Here is a 25300-nt window from a genome sequence, read left to right on the forward strand (position 1 = left end):
ACCCCTCACACAGACTCGTTGTCTCCTGTTGCTTAGGTACTCCTCTATCCACCGGAGTACCTTCCCTTTCACTCCAGCCTGCATCTCTAACTTTCGCACTAGCCTCTTGTGTGGCACTGTATCAAAGGTTTCTGACAATCCAAAAATATGCAGTCTGCCCACTTTTCTCTTTCTTGCCTTATTTTTGTTGCCTGGTCGTAGAATTCAAGTAACCCTGTGAGGCAGGACCTACCATCCCTGAACCCATGTTGGTGCTGTGTTACAAAGTTCCTACTCTCCAGATGCTCCACTAGTTTTTTTTGGCACAATCTTCTACATCAGCTTGCATGGTATGTAGGTTAGGGACACTGGCCTGTAGTTCAGTGCCTCCTGTCTATCCCCTTTGTTGTATATCGGGACTACGTTAGCTGCTTTCCAAATATCTGGCAGTTCCCCTGTTGCCAGTGATTTGTTATACACTATGGAGAGTGGTAGGCACAGTTCTCTTGCTCCTTCCTTTAGAACCCAAGGGGAGATTCCATCTGGGCCAATAGCCTTTGTCACATCCAACTCTAGTGAACACTTCCTTACTTCCCCGCTGGTAATCTCAAACTCTTCCAATGGTTCCTGGTTAACTATTCCCTCACTTACCTCTGGAATTTCTCCTTGCTCTAAGGTGAAGACCTCCTGGAATTTCTTATTCAATTCCTCACACACTTCCTTGTCATTTGGAGTGAATCCTTCTGCCCCTATCCTTAATTTCATAACCTGTTCCTTTACTGTTATTTTTCTCCTGATGTGGCTATGCAACAATTTAGGCTGAGTCTTTGCCTTGCTTGCGAGGTCATTTTCGTATTGTCTGTCTGCCTCTCTTCTCATCCTGACATATTCATTCCTGGCATTCTGGTATCTTTCTCTGCTCTCCAGTGTCCTGTTATTCCTATAGTTTCTCCATGCCCTTTTACTGTGCTGCTTAGCTAGCCTACATCTCTGATTAAACCATGGGTTTCTCATTTTCATTTCTCTGTTTTCCTTTTGGACTGGGACAAACTTGTTTGCTGCGTCCTTGCACTTCTGCATGATGTAATCTATCATATCTTGGGCCGTCTTTCCCCTGAGCTCTGTTTCCCATGCTATATCTGTTAGGAATTTTCTTATCCCCTCATAGTTTCCCTTTCTGTATGCTAACCTTTTGGTTTCGGTATCCCTCCTCGAGTTCAATAACCCTTCTTCAATCAAGTACTCAAACACCAGTACACTGTGGTCGCTCATTCCTACTGGGTCCTCAAAACCAATTTCTCTTATGTCGTAGTCGTTCAGAGTGAAGACTTGGTCGAGTCTCGCTGCTTCGTCATTGCCTCTCATCCTTGTGGGTTCTCCGACATGCTGGGTTAAAAAGTTTCTTGTCACCACCTCCAATAGTTTGGCTCTCCACGTATCCTCGCCTCCATGTGGTTCCTTGTTCTCCCAGTCAATCCTTCCGTGATTGAAGTCGCCCATGTTGAGCAGGTGGGATCTATTTCTACAGACAGCAGAGGCTGCCTTCTCAATTATAGTGTTAACTGCCATGTTGTTGTTTTCATACTCTTGACTGGGTCTTCTGTCATTTGGTGGAGGGTTGTATATTACTGCTACTACTATTCTTGGTTCTCCCATTGTCATGGTGCCTGCTATGTAGTCTCTGAACTCCTCACAGCCCGGGAAGGCCATCTCCTTAAAACTCCATTCCTTTCTCATGAGTAGGGCCACTCCGCCTCCTCCCCTAGCTTCCCTCTCTTTCCTTATTACTGTGTAGTCCTGGGGAAACACAGCATTCATTATGATTCCAGAGAGTTTTGTTTCAGTGAGTCTGATTACATCTGGGTTCACTTTTTGTGCTCTTTCCCTTAGTTCACTTGTCTTGCTGGTGATCCCATCTATGTTCGAGTACATCACCCTGAAACTGACTCTCTTCTGCTTCTCCTCTGGGGGGGGACTTTTGGGATCTGGGGTGAGTGGGAGTTGGGGGGACCTGGCACGGGGAGACTGGTGGAGGAGGGAGGGCTTGGGGGGTGGGGGAGAGGGGGGATTGGGTGAGAGGGGGAGGGTAAGGGGGGTGGGTAAGAGGGGTGGGTAAGAGGGGGAGAGGGTAGGGGGGAGAGTGAGAGGGAGAGGGTTGGGGAGGAGAGTGAGAGGGGGAGGGTTGGGGGGATGAGAGAGGGAGGGTTGGGGAAGATGGGGGGGGGAGAAAAGGATGGAGGGCTTGGGGGGCGTGGGGGAAAAAGGAGGGCTGAGGTGGGTGAGGAAGAGGGGGAGGGTTTAGGGGAGTGGGGGAGAGGGGAAGACTTAGGTGAGGTGGGAGAGAGTGGGGGGCTTAGGGGGGGGCAGGGGAGAAGGGAGGGCTTGGGGGTGGGAAAGATGGGAAGGCATGTGGGAGAAGGGAGGGCTTGTGGGATGTGGGAGAAGGGAGAAGGGTGTAGAAGCGACTAGGAGTGGGCGTTGAAGAGACTAGCAGTGGGTGTAGAGGCGACTAGGAGTGGGCGTTGAAGAGATTAACAGTGGGTGTTGAGGCGACTAGGAGTGAACATAGTGGGGGAAAGTGGGGGGAGGGGGGGAGTGGGAGGAAGGGGGTGGGTGGGGGGGATGGTGCCCTAGGTGGGTACTTAGTGGGGGGGCTGACAGGGGATGGGGCAGGTTGGGTTTCTGTTGGGTAGAATGTGGGGGTGGTGCCCCAATCCCTGTGGTTGTTGCACTGTTTGACGAGGGTTCTCCACTTCCCTCTGGGATTGTAGGGTTCTGGGTTGTGGTACTCTGAATCCTTTCTCTCTCCCTGTGCTCCTTCCTCGCATCTGCTGCATGTATTCTCTCTTCCCCTGTCATATCCCTCTGCAGAAATACTTTTTTGAACTTCGGAACATTTGCTAGACCGCTCTTCCTTGCTAACAGTTCCTCTTTCATGATTTCGCTCATGAATACCACCTTTATCATTCGGTCCCTGTCCTTGTTGAACTTTCCAAGCCTGAAAACCTTTTCAACATTTTGGTCAGTTCCCTCCATCCTTACCTCTTTAAGGATCTCGGTAACTGCGTTTTTGTCCTTGTCTCTCCGCACCTTTGGGCTGGTCCCTGTTTGCTCTTTAAGGCCTGCTACTACTACTGCTCTTTTTCTCTCTATCAGCCGGCTAGTACATCTAGCTGCTTCCTGAGAGGAAGCCACTTCCATGGCAACTTCCTTAACTGCAGACCTAGCTTCAGGGCTCTTTTTAAGCATTTCAGCAAATGAGAGCTGGGTTGTGGTGGTCCCCTCCACAGTAGCATTCCCATCTCCCTGAGGTACGGTTTGTGTCTGGTATTGTGGAAGAGTCTCCTTGAGGCATCTTATCTCCTCCTTTGCTGCCCTTAGATCATCTTGCAGGTTGGCTACTGTCTCCCTCATTACCCTCAGTCCTTCACTGAATTCATTCCGCATTTGCTGGAGTACTTCCTTCATCCAGTCTTCCTGTTCCCCCCCATCCTCTGTGCTTGTTCCAGCTGCGATTGTCCTCCTGCGTTTACCAGTCCGAGTTCGTATCCCTTCCATGATTTCCCTATGAGTGTGTGTGTGTGTGTGTGTGTGTGTGTGTGTGTGTGTGTGTGTGTGTGTGTGTGTGTGTGTGTGTGTGTGTGTGTGTGTGTGTGTGTGTGTGTGTGTGAGAGAGAGAGAGAGAGAGAGAGAGAGAGAGAGAGAGAGAGAGAGAGAGAGAGAGAGAGAGAGAGAGAGAGAGAGAGAGAGAGAGAGAGAGAGAGAGAGAGAGAGAGATAAAGAGAGAGAGAGACAGAGACAGAGACAGAGAGAGACAGAGAGAGAGAGAGACAGAGAGAGAGAGAGAGAGAGAGAGAGAGAGAGAGAGAGAGAGAGAGAGAGAGACAGAGAGACAGAGAAACAGAGAGAGACAGAGAGAGAGAGACAGAGAGAGAGGGAGAGAGAGGGGGGAGGGAGAGAGAGGGGGGGAGGGAGAGAGAGGGGGAGGGAGAGAGAGAGAGAGGGGAGGGAGAGAGAGAGAGGGGAAGAGAAAGAGAGGAAAGGGAGAGAGAGAGAGGGGAAGAGAAAGAGAGGAAAGGGAGAGAGAGAGGGAGGGGAGGGAGAGAGAGAGGGGAGGGATTGAGAGAGAGGGGGAGGGAGAGAGGGGGGGGAGGGAGAGAGAGGGGGAGGGAGAGAGAGGGGAGAGAGAGGGAGAGAGAGAGAGAGAGAGAGAGAGAGAGAGAGAGAGAGAGAGAGAGAGAGAGAGAGAGAGAGAGAGAGAGAGAGAGAGAGAGAGAGAGAGAGAGAGAGAGAGAGAAGAGGTGTGTGAGTATATGGGGGGGGCAGTTGGAAGGTGGAAGTGAGGGAGGGGGATGGTAAGAGTGTGTGGGGGTGGATTAGTGCGGGAGGGTTCAGAGAGAGGTTGTGTGTGTGTGCGTGTGTGTGTGTGTGCGTGTGTGTGTGCATGCGTGTGCGCGTGTTGAGTGCGTGGGTGTTTGTGTATAGGAGGAGGGGTAGGGGGGTGTCTTGGGACAGTGTAAGGTGTGGGAAGGTGGGGAGGGGGGGGGGGGTATGGGTGAGCGGTCACCAGGGTAGCATGTGTCAAGCCCCACCCAAGTGAGCCACGGAGTTGTATATTTGAGATATTGAGACCTGCTTTAAATTAGGTATTTTAAGTCACTCTGTACACCTTATTGATGACCTAGAGAGGGGTACCTACCGTCAGTTCACCCTGAGCAAGAACGCCTAGGTAAGTTTGAAGAGATATCCTTATGACGGGGTTGGTCGTCTGTCCTCTTCTCTCTCTGGTATCAATGTTGTCTCCACGTGCTACTGTTGTTTCCACGTGCTCCTGGTAACATTGTGTGTGTGTGTGTGTGTGTGTGTGTGTGTGTGTGTGTGTGTGTGTGTGTGTGTGTGTGTGTGTGTGTGTGTGTGTGTATGTGTGTGTGTGTTTGTGTGTTTACTAGTTGTGTTGTGTTTTTGCGGGGGGTTGAGCTTTGCTCTTTCGGCCCGCCTCTCAACTGTCAATCAACTGTTTACTAACTACTACTTGTTTTTTTTTTTTCCACACCACACACACACACACACCCCAGGAAGCAGCCCGTGACAGCTGACTAACTCCCAGGTACCTATTTACTGCTAGGTAACAGGGGCACTTAGGGTGAAAGAAACTTTGCCCATTTGTTTCTGCCTCGTGCGGGAATCGAACCCGCGCCACAGAATTACAAGTCCTGCGCGCTATCCACCAGGCTACGAGGCCCCTGGGTGTGTGTGTGTGTGTGTGTGTGTGTGTGTGTGTGAGAGAGCGTGTGTGAGTGCGTGGGCAGAGAGGGGGGAGAAGGAAAGAGAGGGAGAGAGAGAGAGAGGAAGGGTAGGGAAAGCGAGGGAGGACAGAGAGAGAGAGAGAGAGAGAGAGAGAGAGAGAGAGAGAGAGAGAGAGAGAGAGAGAGAGAGAGAGAGAGAGAGAGAGAGAGAGAGAGTGGGAGAGAAAGAGTGGGAGGGGGAGAGGGAGAGGGGAAGAGTGTGTATAGGGGATGGGGGGGACTGGGGGTGGGTGGGTGAAGATGGCGAACAGGTCAGATCAGGTCAGCTGGGGGGTTAAGAGGGAGGGTGGAGTACAGTAAGGTCCTATCCCCTGTCCACAGGTGTTAATCCTTTTTCCCCTGACTAAACGTTTGTGTGTGTGTGTGCGTGTGTGTGTGTGTTTTTGCGTGGGCGCGCGTGTGTGGAGACCAGGAGTGGGCGTTGAAGAGACTAGCAGTGGGTGTAGAAGCGACTAGGAGTGGGCGTTGAAGAGACTAGCAGTGGGTGTAGAGGCGACTAGGAGTGGGCGTTGAAGAGATTAACAGTGGGTGTTGAGGCGACTAGGAGTGAACATAGAGGAGACTAGGAGTATGTGAGGAGGAGACTAGGAGTGTGTGTGGAGAAGACTACGAGTGAGTGTGGATGAGACTGTGAGTAAGTGTGGAGGAGACTAGGTGTGTGTGTGGAGGAGACTAGGAGTGGCTGTAGAGGAGACTCAGAGTGAGTGTAGAGGAGACTAGGAGTGAGTGTGAAGGCGACTAGGAGTCAGTGTGGAGGAGACTAGGAATTGTTGTAGAGGAGACTAGGGGTGAGCATAGAGAAGACTAGAAGTGAGTGTGCAGGACAATAGGAGTGGGAGTAATAGAGATTAGGGTGAGTGTGGAGGATACTAGGAGTGAGTGTGGAGGAGACTAGAACTGAGTGTAGAGGAGACTAGGAGTGAGTGTAGATTAGAGTAGGAGTGAGTGTGGAGGAGACTAGGAATGAGTGTGGAGGAGACTAGGAATGAGTGTGGAGGAGACTATGAGTGAGTGTGAAGGAGACTAGGAGTGAGTGTGGAGGAGACAAGGAGTGAGTGTGGAGGAGACAAGGAGTGAGTGTGGAGGAGACTAGGAGTGAGTGTGGAGGAGACTAGAACTGAGTGTAGAGGAGACTAGGAGTGAGTGTAGATTAGAGTAGGAGTGAGTGTGGAGGAGACTAGGAATGAGTGTGGAGGAGACTAGGAATGAGTGTGGAGGAGACTATGAGTGAGTGTGAAGGAGACTAGGAGTGAGTGTGGAGGAGACAAGGAGTGAGTGTGGAGGAGACAAGGAGTGAGTGTGGAGGAGACTAGGAGTGAGTGTGGAGGAGACAAGGAGTGAGTGTGGAGGAGACAAGGAGTGAGTGTGAAGGAGACTAGGAGTGAGTGTGGAGGAGACAAGGAGTGAGTGTGGAGGAGACAAGGAGTGAGTGTGGAGGAGACTAGGAGTGAGTGTGGAGGAGACAAGGAGTGAGTGTGGAGGAGACAAGGAGTGAGTGTGGAGGAGACTAGGAGTGAGTGTGGAGGAGACAAGGAGGTATGTCAATTCTCCTGAGGTTTTTGTAGGTAGTGTTCATGTCTCCCCTCACTCTTAAGTCTTCCATTGTTGTAAGGTGCATTTCCCGCAGCCTTTCCTCGTAACTCATGCCTCTTAGTTCTGGGACTAGTCTAGTGGCATACCACTGAACATTTTCCAGCTTTGTCTTGTGCTTGACAAGGTACGGGCTCTATGCTGGGGCCGCATACTCCAGGATTGGTCTTTTGTATGTGGTATACAAGATCCTGAGTGATTCCTGACGCAGGTTCCTGAAGGCATTTCTGATGTTAGCCAGCCTCACATATGCCGCAGATGTAAGTCTTTTTCTGTGGGCTTCAGGAGACAGGTTTGGTGTGATATTAACTCCTAGATCTTTCTCTCTGTCCATTTCATTAAGTACTTCATCTCCTATTCTGTATCCTGTATCTGGTCTCCTGTTTCCACCGCCTAGTTTCATTACTTTGCATTAACTCGAGTTGAACTTTAGGAGCCATTTGTTGGACCATTCATTCAGTCTGTCTAGATCATCCTGTAGCCTACTATTATCATCCTTTGTTTCAATGCTCCTCATAAATTTTGCATCATTAGGAAACTTTGAGAGAAAAGATTCTATACCCTCTGGGAGATCATTTACATCTATCGGAAACAGCATAGGTCCAAGGACTGACCCCTGCGGGACCCCACTTGTGACGTCATGCCAATCCGAGACCTCACCCCTCACTGTTACTCGCAGTGTGGTACTGTATCCTACGCTTTCAGGCACTCCAAAAATATGCAGTCTGCCCACCCCTCTCTTTCTTGCCTGGTCATAGAATTCAATTAGTCCTGTGAGGCAGGACTTGCCATCAGTTGGAAATTTCCAACACTGATACATTCCTATTGTATCATAATACATCACTATTGTATACTAATTACAGTAACTATTAACTCTACTAACTGTAGTGCTAACATAAATTAATATTTCTCTATCTGCGCATCATTTACTAAAATTCTCACGACATCGAGAGGTATATTGCGTCAGATAATGTCCAGCAGGACATAATTATTACCAACATGTTAGAGAATTGAACAATATTCTCAACTTTTATCAGTATTCTTTATAAGAGTTAATCTCTGATAATATTATGACTAGTGATTCAATAATCACGAGTTATTAACTTAAATTGTCACTATATAACAGGTTTATTTGTTATATCCAAACACTATGGAGGAAATAGAAATTCTCTCCATTTCTCGATTAACACCGTTTAACGAGAATATAGATAATATTTAATTCCCTACAATTGAGACCCACTTCACATTAACTCATTGCGTAAAGTAATTACACGAAAAGAATTTTCTGTCCTTACTAAAATCTCTTGCGAATGCGTGAGAGAGGGTTGAGGAAGACAGAGGCGTAGCGATGCCATTCGTAGTGAAGCTTTCGTAGCGACGCCATTGCTAGAGACGCCACCAGAATTGCGACATGAGCATCCGGGGAGAGGCGAATTACCAACAATTCTACGCCAGGCCCTTGCTATTAATCGGCCTAGTAGCGATCCAAGGATTGCATCGGTGGACAACCAGCAGGTTAAGTGTTCTCATAATTTAAACTGAGCTCTTTATAATTTTATAACACTGTGTCCATCGTTACACCACAAGACCTCCCCAAACAACAAGTACGTCCGTAAGGAATTTGCTCTGTCCCTCCTAATGAATAGTGATGACGCAATTTATCTGTTATAGACAATTTGTACATTTAGTTGGAATTTCAGCCTGTGTTGAAGCGGCCGTGGTCTCCTCATTTTCCCACGCCACGCTTGGGGCACACGTGTTACAGTAAGTACCAGGTGACGCCATCACGACTCTACATCTCTGTTCACTATCACAGCTAAGCAGCTGAATTAGTTCAATTTAGTTTATTTCATTACGTGACGGTAGAGAACTAGTAGTAATTTAAGAATATAACTTTACATGATTTAGGAAATCTAGTACAATTTGATAGCCTCATGAACTGTAAATGAGAATGATTTCTTGCTTAACCATCATATAATATTCTTCCTACTAACCAATTTATTTAATGTTTATTTGTTTATACCCTAGAAAGAGCAATTAATTTTATTTGGGGAAGAACCAGCCTCGATGAAGCGTACTGGGAGTATTTTACTTCTGGAATTAACCCCCCATTTTGTGAAGGACGGAAAGTTTATTTTCGAACATTAATTTAATTTACAGTCCATTAAGGTTTAAGGAATAACTCTTATTAGTTATATTATCCACAGGCACTGGTATTCAGTCCTTGTTTATTGTTCATTTATCTGTTTCCCTCTTCAGTAAAAATAGGGTGGTCCTTCGATTAATTTAAATCAAATAATTAATTAAACATCAATTAATAAATAGAGAGTAAGATTTCTTCCCAACACCATCCATGAACCCATGTTGATGCTGTGTTATAAAGTTCTTTCACTCCAGATGATCCACTAGCTTGCTTCGCACAATCTTCTCCATCAGCTTGCATGGTATGCAGGTTAGGGACACTGGCTTGTAGTTAAGGCCCTCCTGTCTATCCCCTTTCTTGTATATCGGAACTACATTAGCTACTTTCCAAATCTCTGGTAGTTTTGCCAGTGATTTGTTATACACTATGCAGAGTGGCAGGCACAGTGCTTCTGCTCCTTCCTTTAGTATCCAAGGGGAGATTCCATCTGGGCCTATAACCTTTGTCACATCCAACTCTTGTAAACACTTCCTTACTTCCCCACTGGTAATCTCAAACTCTTCTAGTGGTTCCTGGTTAACTATTCTCTCTCTTATTTCTGGAATCTCTCCTTGCTCTAAGGTGAAGACCTCCTGGAATTTCTTATTCAGTTCCTCACACACTTCCTTGTCGTTTGTAATGAATCCTTCTGCCCCTATTCCTTTTTTTCATTACCTGTTCCTTTACTGTTGTTTTTCTCCTGATGTGGCTATGCAACAATTTAGGCTGAGTCTTTGCCTTGCTTGCAATGTCATTTTCGCATTGTCTTTCTGCCTCTCTTCTCATCCTGACATACTCATTCCTGGCATTCTGGTATCTTTCTCTACTCTCAAGTATCCTGTTATTCCTATAGTTTCTCCATGCCCTTTTACTTTGCTGCTAAGCTAGTCTACATCTCTGAATAAACCATTGGTTTCTCATCTACATATCATTGTTTTCCTTTTGGACTGGGACAAACTTGTTTGCTGCTTCCGTGCACTCCTGCGTGATGAGGTCCATCATGTTTTGGGTCATATTTCCCCTGAGCTCTGTTTCCCATATTATATCTGTTAGGAATTTTCTTATCTCCTCACAGTTTCCCTTTCGGAATGCCAGCCTTTTTTCAGTACCCCTCCTCGAGTTCAATAACCCTTCCTCAACCAGATACTCAAACGCCAGTACACTGTGGTCGCTCTTTCCTACTGGGGCCTCAAAGTCGATTTCCCTTATGTCACAGTCGTTCAGAGTGAAGATTAGGTCGAGTCTCGCTGGTTCATCGTTTCCTCTCATCCTAGTGGGTTCCCTGACATGTTGACTTAGAAAGTTTCTTGTCGCCACCTCCATTAGTATGGCTCTCCATGTATCCTCTTCTCCATGCGGTTCCTTGTTCTCCCAGTACATCCTTCCGTGATTGAAGTCTCTCATGATGAGCAGATAGGATCTATTTCTACAGGCAGCAGAGGCTGTTTTCTGAATTATAGTGTTAACTGCCATGTTGTTGTTGTCATACTCTTGTCTTGGTCTTCTGTCATTTGGTGGAGGGTTATATATCACTGCTACTACTACGTTTGGTCTTCCCAATGTCATGAGTGCCTGTTATGTAGTCTCTGAATCCCTCACAGCCCGGGATGACCATCTCCTTGAAACTCCATTCCTTTCTCATTAATAGGGCTACTCCACCTCCTCCCTGTCCTTCCCCTCTCTTTCCTTATTACAGTGTAGTCCTGGGGAAACACCACATTCGTTTTGATGCCTGAGAGTTTTGTTTCTGTCAGCCCGATTACATCTGGGTTCACTTCTCGACTATGAATGAGTGTAGAGGAGACTAGGAGTGAGTGTGGAGGAGACTATGAATGAGTGTAGAGGAGACTAGGAATGCGTGAGGAGACTAGGAGTGAATGTGGAGGAGACCAGGAGTGGGTGTAGAGAAGAGTAGGAGTGAGTTTAGGAGACTAACCACACAATGGAAACACGCAATAATTGTTCCCATACGGAAGTCCAATGACCCTGGTAATTACAGACCTATCAGTCTCATGTCATGCACTTGCAAGATGCTTGAAAGGATCATCCTAAACCGACTGTTGCACAAAATAGGCAGGTTAGGGGAGGGGGTCAATGGATTTGTTAAAGGACGGAGCACAGCAAATTGTATAGTTAATTACTTGGCTAATGACACGGCTAGGTACTCTGTATTTGTTGACATCAAAGGAGCCTTCGACAAAGCACAGGGGATTGCGATCCTGGACGAGCTTGCATGCATAGGTGTCAAGGGGAGACTCATGAAATGGGTTGAAGACTACCTCACAGGAAGGAAAGCCAAGACTAGGAATGGGTGTAGAGGAGACTAGGAGTGGGTGATGATGAGACAAGGAGTGTGGAGGAGACTAGGAGTGGGTGTGGAAGAGACTAGGAGTGTGTGTGGAAGAGACAAGAAGTGTGTGTACAAGAGACTAGGAGTGGGGGTAGAGGAGACTAGGAACGAGTGTAGAGGAGATTAGGAGTAGGTGTGGATGAGATTAGGAGTGAGTGTGGAGGAGAGTAAGAGTGAGTTTAGAGGAGACTAAGAGTGAATGTGGAGGAGACTAGGAGTGTGTGTGGAGGAGACTATGAATGAGAGTACAGGAGACTAAGAGAGAGTGTAGAGGAGACTAAGAGTGTGTGTGGAGGAAACTAGAAGTGTGTGTGGAGGAGACTAGGAGTGAGTGTGAAGGAGTTAGTGTGGAGGAGACTAAGGAAGGGTGTAGATGAGACTTGGAGTGGGTGTGGATGAGACTAGGAGTGTGGAGGAGACAAGGTGTGAGTGGAGAGGAGACAAGGAGTGGGAGTGGAAGAGACTAGAAGTGGGTGTGGAGGAGACCAACAGTGAGTGTAGAGGAGACTAGGAGTGAGTGTGAAGGAGACTAGGAGTGAGTGTAGAGGAGATTAGGAGTGTTTTGGAGGAGTCTAGGAGTGGGTCTGGATGAGACTATGAGTGTGGAGGAGACTAGGTGTGAGTGTAGAGGAGAATAGTAGTGGGTGTGGATGTAATAACCCTCAATGTCCCTTTTATTATCACCCTGAACCTTTCAATGGTAACCCTTCTCTGTACTATGTGAACGGCTCTCTCCTCGCTCAGTACTCCAACTTAACTCTGTTACAGTCCAGTGTGACCCCTCACTGGACGGCCACGAATATAAACTGAATATTAAATGAGGAGGACATAACAAGGATAGGGGTTATTAATTTATTACTAATTATAAACTAAAAAACATTAAAACTGCCACCACCTTCCAAACATAAATGAATGTGTCTAAAATTATTGAGACCCTAGGAAGGAAGGGACTCAATAATCAGGGAACTCAAAGTAAATGACTCTTAATGGATTAAACCTGTAGTCTTACGGAACTGAACGGGAGATTCTAGAGCGACTTTACTATTCATAAGATGGAGAACACAGGGGAATTTCTAGCACAGCAAATGAGAATCACAAGAATGAATAACACAGTCATTAATCAAAGGGAACAGATAACTAAACAAAAAATTATGTTAATATTTTGTATTTATTGCAGCCAGCATATTTGAATCAAAATTGAAACATAGCCTACTCTAATAAAAATTAAAATCTCCTATGAGTCACGGCCTGTAATACCAGTGTTACAACTCAAGTGCACTATACCTTAAATACTGCAGCTTGCCAAAGGATGTTGATTGGCTGCCCACAGGTCAGTTGACCTGTATGTACCTCAGCCGAGGTCCCCAGGCACACTAAACTTTTTCTTTATTGAAAACGCTCACCAGTGGAACAGGCTCCACCTCTTAGTTCCTAGGCCCACATTAACTCCGCCTATCCCAAGCCTATGGCCAATGGATTTTACCATGACTAGGTGCACTAGAAACCGGGCCAATGGCATGGGCAGGCACTACCCTGTGAGGCCCCGCCTCCCCAGGCCTACATGTCTTTAACCAATCCGGATCAGGCTTGACCATAAGGGTCAATTCCTCTTGACAGAAAACTCCAAAAACTGGGAAGACACCAACGACTTTCCTGGCTGGGCACCCACGTGTAACCTGAGATCACAAGTTTATTAGCCCTGGGGTAATATACTCAAATTCGTCACTGGCCCGGAGGACAGGAGAGAGAGGGGAGCAAGTGGCTTCAAGCTGTTTATGACCCCCATAACAAAAGACAAATGACCCAAGGGAGAGTAGGCAAGCGAGAGAAGGGAAGGGGAAGAGGAAGGAGAAGAGAAAGGCGGAAGGGGGAAGGGGAAGGGGCTATGGTGTGCATATACCATTACATGGAGCAGACTAGGAGTGAGTGTGGAAGAGACTAAGAGAGTGTGTACAAGTGATTAGGAGTGGGTAGAGGAGACTAGGAATGAGTGAAGAGAAGATTAGGAGTGATTGTGGAGGAGACTATGAGTGGGTGTTGATGAGACTAGTAGTGAGTGTGGAGGGGACTAAGAGTGAGTGTGGAGGAGACTATGTGTGAGTGTTGAGGAGACTAAGAGTGAGTGTAGAGGAGAATAGGAGTGGGTAAAGAGGAGACAAGGAGTGAGGGTGGAGCAGAGGAGACTAGGAGTGAGTGTGGAGCAGAGGGGACTAGGAGTGAGTGTGGAGCAGAGGGGACTAGGAGTGAGTGTGGAGCAGAAGAGACTAGGAGTGAGTGTGGAGAAGACTAGGAGTGGGTGTACATGAGGCTAGCAGTGAGAGTGGAGGAAACGAGGAGTGCGTGTATAGGAGACTAGGAGAGAGTGGAGAGGAGAATAGCAGTTAGTGTGGAGAAGAGTAGGAGTGTGTGTGGAGGAGACTATGAATGAGGAAGGTGGAGACTAGAAGTGGGAGTAGATGAGACTAGGAGTGGGAGTGGAGGAGACTAAGAGGGAGTGTAGAGGAGACTAGGAGTGAGTGTGAAGGAGTTAGTGTGCAGCAGACTAGGAATGGGTCTAAAGGAGACTAGGAGTGAGTGGAGAGAAGACTAGGAGTGTGTGTGGAGGAGTCTACGAATGAGTGTGGAGTAGACTAGAAGTTGATGTAGATGAGATTAGGAGTGGGAGAGAAGGAGACTAAGAGTGAGAGGGTAGAGAAGACTAGGAGAGAATGTGGAGGACACTAGGAGTTAGTGTGGAGAAGACTAGGAGTAGTGTTGTGGGGTGTGTGCTAATTTGGTGGGGTGTGTGGTAGTGTGGAAGGGTGTGTGGTAGTGTGGTGGGATTGTGTGATTGCCAGGTGTGGTGTGTGGTAGTGTTATGGGGTGTGTGGTAGTGTGGTGGGGTGTGTGGTAGTGTTGTGAGGTGTGTGGTTGTGTGCTGGGGTGTGGTAGTGTGTTGGGGGGTGACGTAGTGTGGTGGGGTGTTTGGTAGTGTGGTGGGGTGTGTGGTAGTGTGGTGGGGTGTGTGGTAGTGTTGTGGGGTGTGTGGTAGTGTGGCGGGGTGTGTTGTAGTGTGGGTAATGTGTGGTACTGTGGAGGGGTGTGTGGTAGTGTGATGGGGTGTGTGGTAGTGTGGTGGGGTGTGTGGTAGTGTGGGGGGTGTGGTAGTGTGGTGCGGTGCGTGGTAGTTTGGTGGGGTGTGTGCTAGTGTGATGGGGTGTGTATAGTAGTGTGGTGGGGAGTGTGGAAGTGTAGTGGGGTTGAGTGATTGCTAGGTGGGGTGTGTGGTAGTCTGGTGGGGTGTGTGGTAGTGTGGTGGGGTGTTTGGTAGTGTAGTGGGTTTTTCATAGCGAGGTGGGGTGTGTGGTAGTGTTGTGGGGTTTGTGGTAGTGTGGTGGGGTGAGGTACTGTGGTGGGGTAGTGTGATGGGGGTGTGGTAGTGTGGTGGGGTGTATGGTAGTGTGGTGGGGTGTGTGGTAGTGTGGTGCTTCTGTGGTAGTATAATGGGTGTGTAATAGCGAGGTGGGGTGTGTGGTAGTGTGGTGGGGTGTGTGGTAGTGTGGTGGGGTGTGTGGTAGTGTGGTGGGGTGTGTGGTAGTGTTCTGGGGTGTGTGGTAGTTTGGTGGGGTGTGTGGTAGTGTGCTGGGGTGTGTGTGGTAGTGTAGTGGGGTGTGTGGTAGTGTGGTGCTTCTGTGGTAGTGTAATGGGTGTGTAATAGCGTGGTGGGGTGTGTGGTAGTGTGGTGGGGTGTGTGGTAGTGTGGTAGGGTGTGTGGTAGTGTTGTGGGGTGTGTGGTAGCTTGGTGGGGTGTGTGGTAGTGTGCTGGGGTGTGTGTGGTAGTGTGGTGGGGTGTGTGGTAGTGTTCTGAAGTGTGTGGTAGTGTTGTGGGGTGTGTGGTAGTTTGGTAGATTGTATGATAGTGTGGTGGGGTGTTTGGTAGTGTGGTGGGGTGTGTAGTTGTGTAATTGTGTGTGTTGTAGTGTGGTGGGGAATTGTGGTAGTGTGGTGGGATGTGTGGTAGTGTGGTGCGGTGTGTGGTAGTGTGGTGGGGTGTGTGGTAGTGAGGCGAGGTGTGTGGTATTGTGGTGGGTGTATGGTAGTGTGATAGGGTTGTGTAGTAGTGTGATGGGGTGTGTGGTAGTGTGGTGGGGTGCGTGATAGTGTTATGGGGTGTGTGGTAGTGTGGTGGGGTGTATGGTAGTGTGGAGGGGTTGTGTGGTTGTGTGGTGGGGTATGTATTAGTGTTGTGGGGTGTGTGTTAGTGCGGTGGGATGTGTGTAGTAGTGTGGTGTGGTGTGTGGTAGTGTGGTGGGGTTTGAGTTAGTGTGGTGGGATTGTGTAGTATTGGTTTGGGATGTGTGGTAGTGTGGTGGGGTGTGTGGTAGTGTGGTGGGGTGTATGGTAGTGTGGTGGAGGGATGTGTGTAGAAGTGTGGTGGGGTGTATGTTAGTATTGTGGGATGTGTGTATTAGTCTGGCGGGGAGAGTGGTAGTGTAGTGGGGTGTGTGGCAGTGCGGTGGGGTGTGTGGCAGTGCGGTGGGGTGTGTGGTAGTGCGGTGGGGTGTGTGGAAGTCTGGTGGGGTTGTGTGGAAGTGTAGTGGGGTGTTTGGTAGTGAAGTGGGGTGTGTGGTAGTGTGGTGGGGGTGTTTGGTAGTTTGGTGGGGTGTGTGGTTGTGTGGAAGGGTGTGTGGTAGTGTGGTGGGGTTGTGTGATAGCCAGGTGGGGTGTGTGGTAGTGTGTTGGGATGTGTGGTAGTGTGGTGGGGTGTGTGGTGGTGTGGTCGGGTGTGTGGTAGCGTTGTGGGGTGTGTGGTAGTGTGGTGGGGAGTGTGGTAGTATTGTGGGGTGTGTGGTTGTGTATTGGGGTGTGGTAGTGTGGTGGAGGGGGTGTGGTAGTGTGGTGGGGTGTTTGGTAGTGTGGTGGGGTGTGTGGTAGTGTGGTGCGGTGCGTGGTAGGGTGGTGGGGGGGTGTGCTAGTGCAATGGGATGTGTGTAGTAGTGTGGTGGGGAGTGTGGTAGTGTAGTGGGGTGGGTATAGTAGTGTGGAGGGGAGTGTGGTAGTGTGGTGGGGTTGTGTGGTAGTGTGGTGGGATATGTAGTTGTGTGGTGGGGTTGTGGTAGTGTGGCGGGTTGTGTGGGAGTGTGGTAGGGTAGTGTGGTGGGGTGTGTGGTAGTGTAGTGGGGTTTTGTGGTAGTGTGTTGGGGGGTGTGGTAGTGGGGTTTGGTATGTAAGTAGTATGGTGTTTGTGTGGTAGTGTGTTGGGTTGTGTGGTAGTGTGGTGGGGTGTGTGGAAGTGTGGTGGGTTGTGTGGGAGTGTGGTGGGGTGTGTGGTAGTGTGGTAGGGTGTGTGCTAGTGTGGTGGGGTGTGTAGTAGTATGGTGGGGTGTGTGGTAGTGTGGTGTGGTGTTTGGTTGTGTGGTGGGGTGTGTGGTAGTGTTCTGGGGTATGTGGCTGTGTTATGGGGTGTGTGGTAGTGTGGTGGATTCTATGGTAGTGTGGTAGTGTGGTTGTGTGTGTGTGTGGTAGTGTGGTGGGGGTTTGTGGTAGTGTGGAGGGATGTGTACTCACCTAGTTGTACTCACCTAGTTGTGTTTGCGGGGGTTGAGCTCTGGCTCTTTGGTCCCGCCTCTCAACCGTCAATCAACAGGTGTACAGATTCCTGAGCCTATTGGGCTCTATCATATCTACACTTGAAACTGTGTATGGAGTCAGCCTCCACCACATCACTTCCTAATGCATTCCATTTGTCAACCACTCTGACACTAAAAAAGTTCTTTCTAATATCTCTGTGGCTCATTTGGGCACTCAGTTTCCACCTGTGTCCCCTTGTGTGTGTACCCCTTGTGTTAAATAGCCAGTCTTTATCTACCCTATCAATTCCCTTCAGAATCTTGAATGTGGTGATCATGTTCTCCCTAACTCTTCTGTCTTCCAGCGAAGTCTGGTTTAATTCCCGTAGTCTCTCCTCGTTGCTCATACCTCACAGCTCGGGTACTAGTCTGGTAGCAAACCTTTGAACCTTTTCCAGTTTAGTCTTATCCTTGATTAGGTATGGATTCAATGCTGGGGCTGCATACCCCAGGATTGGCCTGACATATGTAGTATACAAAGTTCTGAATGATTCTTTACACAAGTTTCTGAATGCCGTTCGTATGTTGGCCAGCCTGGCATATGCCGCTGATGTTATCCTCTTGATATGTGTTGCAGGAGACAGGTCTGGCGTGATATCAACCCCCAAGTCTTTTTCTTTCTCTAACTCCTGAAGAATTTCCTCTCCCAGATGATACCTTGTATCTGGCCTCCTGCTCTCTACACCTATCTTCATTACATTATATTTGGTTGGGTTAAACTCTAACAACCATTTGTTCGACCATTCCTTCAGCTTGTCTAGGTCTTCTTGAAGCCTCAGACAGTCCTCTTCTGTTTTAATCCTTCTCATAATTTTACCGTCGCCCACAAACATTGAGAGAAATGAATCTATACCCTCCGGCAGATCATTTACATATATCAGAAACAAGATAGGACCGAGCACAGAGCCCTGTGGGACTCCACTGGTGACTTCCCGCCAATCGGAGGTCTTACCCCTCACCGTAACTCTCTGCTTCCTAATGCTTAGGTACTCCCTTATCCACTGTAACACCTTACCAGCTACACCTGCCTGTCTCTCCAGCTTATGTATTAGCCTCTTATGCAGTACTGTGTCAAAGGCTTTCCGACAATCCAAGAAAATGCAGTCCGCCCAGCCCTCTCTTTCTTGCTTAATCTTTGTCACCTGATCTTAGAATTCTATCAAGCCTGTAAGGCAAGATTTACCCTCCCTGAACCCATGTTGGCGATTTGTCACGAAGTCCCTTCTCTCCAGATGTGTTACCAGGTTTTTTCTCACGATCTTCTCCATCACCTTGCATGGTATACAAGTCAAGGACACTGGCTTGTAGTTCAGTACCTCTTGCCTGTCGCCCTTTTTGTATATTGGGACCACATTCGCCGTCTTCCATATTTCTTGTAGGTCTCCCGTCTCCAGTGACTTACTATACGCTATGAAGAGTGGCAAGCAAAGTGCCTCTGCACACTCTTTCAGTATCCATGGTGCGATCCCGTCTGGACCAACAGCCTTTCTAACATCCAGGTCCAGCAGGTGTCTCTTGACCACCTCTCTCTCGCAATTTCGAACTCTTCCAAGGCCACGTGGTTTACCTCCCTTTCTCCTAGCACAGTGACCTCACCTTGTTCTATTGTGAAAACCTCCTGGAACCTCTTGTTGAGTTCCTCACACACCTCTCTGTCATTCTCTGTATACCTGTCCTCGCCTGTTCTAAGTTTCAATACCTGTTCTTTCACTGTTGTTTTCCTTCTGATATGACTGTGGAGTAGCTTTGGTTCGGTCTTGGCTTTGTTTGCTATATCATTTTCAAAACTTTTCTCTGCTTCTCTTCTCACCCTGACGTACTCATTCCTGGTTCTCTGGTATTTCTCTCTGCTTTCTGGTGTTCTGTTATTCCAGAAATTCCTCCACACTCTTTTGTTCAGTTTCTTCGCTTCCATACATGCCCTATTATACCATGGATTCTTCTGTTGCTTCTCGGATTTTTCCCTTTGGGCCGGGATGAACCTGTTTACTGCCTCCTGACACTTTTGGGTAACATAGTCCATCATACCTTGTACAGACTTATCTGTGAGGTCTGTGTCTTAAGGTATTTCACTTAGGAAACTTCTCATCTGTTCATAATTCCCCTTTCGGTATGCCAGCTTTTTGATTCCAAGTTCTTTTTTGGGGGAGATAATTCCTAGCTCTACCAGGTACCCAAAGTTCAATACACTGTGGTCACTCATTCTCTAGGGCGCTTCCATCTTAACTTCCCTTATATCCCACTCATTTAGGTTAAATATCAAATCAAGCATTGCTGGTTCATCTTCTCCTCTCATTCTTGTTGGTTCTTTGATGTGCTGGCTTAGAAAGTTTCTTGTTGCCACGTCCAGCAGCTTAGCTCTCCAAGTTTCTGGTCCTCCATGCGGGTCTCTGTTCTCCCAATCTATCTTCCCATGGTTGAAGTCTCCCATAATTAGTAGTCCAGATCCATTCCTGCTAGCAACAGAAACTGCTCTTTCTATTATGTTAATGGTGGCCATGTTGTTCCTATCATATTCCTGTCTAGGTCTTCTGTCATTTGGTGGTGGATTATATATGACTACGACTATAATTTTTTTCCCTCCATTTGTTACGGTACCTGCTATGTAGTCACTGAAACCTTCACAGCCTTGAATAACCATCTCCTCAAAATTCCAGCCTTTTCTTACCAGCAGAGCTACACCACCACCCCCACCTCTTCCTTCCCTCTCTTTCCTCATAACATAATAGTCCTGTGGGAACACTGCGTTTGTTATCGTTTTCGTTAGCTTTGTTTCTGTGAGGGCTATTATGTCTGGGTTTTCCTCTAGTACCCATTCTCCAAGCTCATTTGCTTTATTTGTAATTCCATCTTTGTTAGTGTACATTGCTTTGAGGCTCACTTTCTTCTGTCCCTTCTCAAATCGCCTCCGTGGTGAGTGTTCTGCTAGTGGGGGAAGCTATTCCATGGGTGTGAGGACCTGTGAGGTGGATAACAGGGTTTCAGAGGATACTGGGATGAGGGGCGGGGGATCCAGTGAAGGGGGAGGGACAGGGAGGGTTTGGGGTGAAATGGGAGGGAGGACAGGAAGGAAAGGGGGGAGGGAGGACTCAGCAGGAGGAAGGGAGGGGTAGAAGGGTGAGGATTGGGTGTGGGGGAGGGAGATTTGGCTGAACATTTGAGTGGGGGCAGGTAGGGGTTTGGGCTTTGAGAAACAGAAGGAACTAGCAAATCTGTTATCAACTCTCAAAGTAAGATTTTCTAGATTAATACCCACAAAGGACTCCTCTTTCATAGCACTATGCTACCAGGATGTAGATGTGGATACAATCATCAAGGGAGAAAACATACGTATGTTGAAGGATAAACATTTCCAGGTTATTATTCCTCCTGACACTTTTTGTCTTCCTGAGCTGCAGGCCAGGAAGACAATAATCTTGAAGAGACTTGATGCAGGAATTACTGAAGACACCCCAGAAAATATTAAACACGATATAGAACATAGAATTGATTAAGACAAGGTAGGAGAGGTAATCCTCATGCCGAGAGTGTCTAACATGATGAAAATAAGGTTTGAAGAAATCTCCATGGCACAGAAAGCCCTCAGCCAAGGTATCCATTGCAACTACTATCACCTTAGCACGGACAACAACAACCTTGAGCAGGAGGAATACTATAACATTACCCCTTGTTGGACATGTTATAAATACGATCACACAGCCGCAGAGTGCAAACAAACGGGCCAAGAATGTTCAGAATGTGCTGGGCAGGGACACACATACAGAGACTGCATAAATAAATCGAACCCCAAATGTCTCAACTGTGGGCATCCCCACCGCACACTGGCCTCAATATGTCCCATTAGGAAGGACATCCTAAAACAAAAAAGGGCCGATGCCTTAGCAAAAAAGACAGCAATGGCCAATAATACTTATGCAGGTATAACTACCACCAATGCTTGGTCTAACAAGGAATCACATAATCCAGCAAACACTACCCCACACACTCCAACAAACATGACCTCACAGGTAAATGGGGACCTACCCACAAAGATCCTGAGCAGTATGTTCTTTGCTCATTTAGAAAACATAGCAAACCTAGGGTCATTTAGATCTGTGATTAAGAAAATGTACAAGATGAATAGTCTCCCATTAATGGAATTCCCAGACACTAACTCCACTAACATCATAAAAGCCCTGGTGGACAGCAATGTAGCCAGCACTACCCCAACTGTGACTAACTCCCAACAAGTGCCAGCACCCACGACCCCAGCAACCACCAACAAGCCAGAGGAAGAAGATACAACACCAGCAACTACCACTCAGGACCCCCGGAGAGGGGCCACACATAAACAACAAAACATACAAGTACCACAGGACCAGGGACTCGCAAAGGTTCTCACTGATTCCCGCACACCCACACAAAATGTCACCCAAGCCTCAGTAGAGGCCCCAAACACAATCAATTTCTTCTCAAGCAAAACAACCCACCGGGTTACCCACAAGACCCTCAGAGAGCAAATACAAACCCATCAAATAAAATTCCAACACAACATTCCCGGTGTCACTACGAATGACGTGTACGACCGGATAATGTCAAATACTTTTAACTCAAACCGAAAACCCATAACCATTCAACAGATAAGCAGCGAGGACTTTGACGCAATGCGCAATGGTTTTGGAACGATCCCAAACAATCCACAAGGTGGAAGAAACCCATCAGATTCAACATAGCCATCCAGTCAATAACAACAATTCAACACAATGCTCTGTGCTGGACTCCGCACAGAGCATTGGAACTCAACAACTTGTACAGAGAAATAGACCCTGATATAATACTCATTAACAGCCATGGAAAAAAGAACAGCGAGAAGATCAAGATCTTCAATTACAACATTTACCAGGTCAACAGAGCTGACCAGGCCAACGATGGAGCGGCAATTGCCGTAAAAAGAAATATTGCTCACAAAATTCTAGATAACTTCCAGGAAAATTTCCTGGCAATTGAACTCCAAACTACGAAAGGTATAATCTTCATAGGAACATGATACCAACCACCAAGACGTCCTTACCTTCCCCTTGCCGACATTATGAAACTTACCAGAAGGAACAGACCTGCCTGCTTTCTGGGTGATCTGAACGCCAAACACAGAACACTGGGACATAGAAAGAACAACCAAGCAGGATAAGCCATCCACAATATGATAAGGTACGGAAATCTAACCCACCTGGGCCCAGACTTCCCAACTTACGTCAGACAAGGCCACAGTGGTAAACCAGACTTAATACTGTCAAACAACCACCACTTCCTAAACGCCCACATAGAAAGGGGCACTGTGAGCACAAGCGACCACCTACCAATAATAATGACGCTGTCAACTAACCCCATTCAGAAACCCTCACCACCAAGACATCAACACACTAAAACTGACTGGGAAGCATTCAAAAGCAGTGCACAGGAAATCAGTGTCACAGATTTTAATGGAAAGGAAACATCATGCATAAACGCCGAGTTAAATACATGGATTAGCACCATAGAAAAATTCATGATTGATCACATTCCCGTAGTTCAACATATAACGCTCCCACACCCCCCAGCCACTGAGGCGCTCAGGACACTGCAAACCAGATATAACAATCTTCTACAACTCATAACACAACACGGGTGGACGGATGAGCGCAAAAGACTACAAAGGGAACTTCAAGATGAGCTGCAAGATCTATGCAAAACAGAGTACACCAAACAATGGGATGACCTAATAAGCAAAATCCAAGTCGACTACAGAATCCCAGGAAAGTTCTGGAAAAAAAGTAAAGACCCTGATGGGAAGCTCTTCTGAGGAAACACCCTACATCATAGACGCCTCAAGAAATAAACTCTATGAGGAGAGAGAACAAGAGCAGGAATTCAGGAAGTTCTGGGAAAAAATATTCAGGATAAACCCGGAAGAAAATTTAAATTTTTGCCCAATTAATGAAAGGGAAATTACAACTCAAGTCGATAACAGAGCTGCAGCACTACTCCCGACGCAAAGAATAGACCTTAACAACATACGCGATGACTGCTACCTTATGAAACACATAACCATTGCAGAGGTCCATAAAACAATTATGGGTCTCAAGAACAAGGCGCAGGGCAACAGCAAAATAAATAAGATGGTATTATCCAACCTACCAGTGATTGCTGTGAGATTTTTTTCTACGCCTACCTCCCTTAGGAGGTGGACTACAAGTTTAAAGGCTGCTCACGGCAGATAAGCATGAGTCCAATAGAAAAAGGAAAAGCGGGAACAAACCGCCAGGCCTCCACCACCAGGGGGTGAAAACCTGTCCACAATAGGTCGATGGCTCCTCCTAGTTAAACAGGACGTTAAAACTAATAAAGGGTAACCGACGGGTTCTCACAATCAAACATTTATATTTGATGTGGCGCTATGAATTGGAATTCGAATTCCCAAGAACAGCCATCATATCAAGATCACATCAACATTTAATCGTAATATGCAGACACATCTGTGGAAAAATATGGTTGAAGGGTTGACATCAAAGACCGTTTTCTATAACATAACAATTTATTAATAACAGGAGACTAACAACTACATTACCGAGTTTACGGTACGATAATGTCCATCCAGTGGCACGATAACAAACAGCTAAATAGCAACTCTTGCTGTGCGGCTGCATACTGAACTAACCTGAACACAGGTGTGCCCACTGATGACGCAATATTGCAAATCAAAGAATAATATCACAGACTAAGTTACACCACAGCGAATGGTTACGTTATTGTCCATCCAGTGGCAATTGCAACACAGCTATTCAACAGCCCCTCGAGAAATGACAGCAGGCTCCATCCTGCTGACACTTCGGGCAGACAAGTTGAACTAACTGAACAATGATGCCCACTGGAGACACAAGCATGCAATCAATAGTGTCACGGTTTCCCTGACAGCTTACTCTAATCACAAGCTTAAGGGTCCTTCCGCCCCCCAGGAGAGACCCACGTAACTAGGCGGGTAGTCACACAGTGACTCCCCCTATCACAACCCAGTGTGAATACTCTTTGCAACTCCCTACAAGTAGTTGCACTGTAAACAGTAAACAAAGATAGGCAAGGCGGGATTCTGGGACACAGCTCTACAAATCCCTAGATTACTCTACTCTCGTCACCAGACGACAACCAAAAGAAATTGCCTTAAGTGATTAATTACGTTAATTGACTGATCGCAGCAGTCAGCAACAAAGTACTACGGTAATCACAAACAATTGTCTCACACTAGACAACATCATGATGATACTCTACGTTAATCATTAACACTTGTCTCTCTCTTGTTAACAATAACTCAAACTTATATTACATCACACTTGACTCCTAGCAAGTATTCAGTGAGTAATCCTCAATTAAGGTCAAATGGACCACTAATTACATCCCCATTGAGTTATGTTAACTAAGCCTACCCTAACTTGGTAGCTTCTCAACAGTCTGTGTCAAAAAATTACGAGTGAGTGTTAATTACCCTAATTAACTCCGAGCAATTAATTAACTGTCACCAGGACCGATAATTAATCATCCATAAATACGTCTCACTCCGCACTGCCTAAGCAGGTCTCATCAAACACTGTGAATTCACGGGAAAGGAGTTAATTACCCCTAATTAACTTGAGTGCAATTAATCCACTGTCCTCAAACAGGATATGATTAATACAACGATTTATGCTAGCTCCATGACCTCGCTTTACCGAGTCATCTGAGCCCTCCAGACATTAATTACTCCACTAATTAACATGAGCCACTAATTGCTATACCCCAGAAAGGTAATTAGTCTCGAACAAATTACGTTAACACAAATACTGACAGATCCTCTCCCACTATGTGAATTCATGATGATAAGGCTAATTACATAATTAGCTAGAGTGGTCAATTAGTTGTCACACGGACAATTAATTCCTCCCGAGACGTATCTCACTCAAGCTCAACGCTGTTCTCTCATAACAGCCCTCACTCACTCCACAATAAGTGTGCACCCCTTATCCAGTTAACTACCCCTTACTTAATTAACTCACTGAATCCTTAAGTCCTCAACACAACTTTAAGAAACAACATAACCCCAGTGTTACATAGGTCACACTACAATGGCATGCAACAACACAAATGCACTGCCCACATACGGTTGCGGCTACTGCAACTCGTTAATTACTGTGCCCACACAATAATGACACACGGTTGTGCAACAACAAGAGTATACCAATATTACTGCCCCCCCCCCTTTTCTTGCAACCGTTGCAAAGGACTACTGTGAACACAC

This window comes from Procambarus clarkii, chromosome 2 (assembly GCF_040958095.1).
Source record: "Procambarus clarkii isolate CNS0578487 chromosome 2, FALCON_Pclarkii_2.0, whole genome shotgun sequence".
Lineage (NCBI taxonomy): Eukaryota > Metazoa > Arthropoda > Malacostraca > Decapoda > Cambaridae > Procambarus > Procambarus clarkii.